This window comes from Orycteropus afer, unplaced genomic scaffold (genome assembly GCF_000298275.1).
Source record: "Orycteropus afer afer isolate SDZICR_OR568_19922 unplaced genomic scaffold, OryAfe1.0 scaffold00013, whole genome shotgun sequence".
NCBI classification, from domain to species: Eukaryota; Metazoa; Chordata; class Mammalia; order Tubulidentata; family Orycteropodidae; genus Orycteropus; species Orycteropus afer.
The window spans coordinates 22,225,983-22,226,809 of record NW_006921600.1 but is presented as its reverse complement, the minus strand read 5'-3'; positions in this window follow the sequence as shown (position 1 = coordinate 22,226,809).

Sequence of the window (827 nt, the reverse complement as noted above, 5' to 3'; positions counted from 1 at the left end):
CCATCTTCCTTCCGAGGAGTGGCTGGTGGGTTTGAACTGCCAGCCTTCTGGTTAGTAGTCAAGTGCCTTAGGCACTATGCTACCAGAGCTCCCTCTCCTAGAGTAGGCATCCTGATTTCAGACTCCTGGCCTCCTGATCAGTGAGAAAATAAGTTTCTGTTCTTTAAAGCCACCCATTTGTGGCATTTCTGTTGCAGCAGCACTACTGGACCAAGACAGGGAGCGATGGTGACCTCACATTCTCATAAAGGCTTTGGTACAACATGCTAAATTAGCTTATAAAAAGTCTATACAGTGCCTTGGAAAGGGGGTCAGAAATAAAGGCGAGGCAGGGAGAAGTAGAAAAGGAACTAGCATTGGTTGTGTACCTGCAGTCAGGTGCGTATCCCGCTAGGTACTATGTAGAGCTCGGGTAATCCTCATACCAGTCCTAGGAGATGAGTCAATGGAGGCTCTGAGAAGGTAAGTCATTCATAACTCACCCAAGGCTACACAGGTAGGAAACAAGCTAGGGTTTGAGTCAAAGGCCACAGATGGCTCTGCTACATCATCTTGCCTCCTATCCTTACACATTTGAATCTGGGTGCATGGAATCTAGGACCTCAACAAAAGTCTAGCAGAATGGGAGGAGATTGAGAGGAAGCCAGCTAAAGTGACAAAAAGGTATGGTGGGGGTCAAGGACTGGGTTGCCAAAAAGGAGCTATTGTATGAATACTGACCACAGCGATGAAGACTCCTCATGCTGAGGCAGAGAGGACAGTGTTCACATCTGTGATGCAGTCATGCTGTGATGCCAGTGTAAGTCTCACAGTATTAACTAACAGTT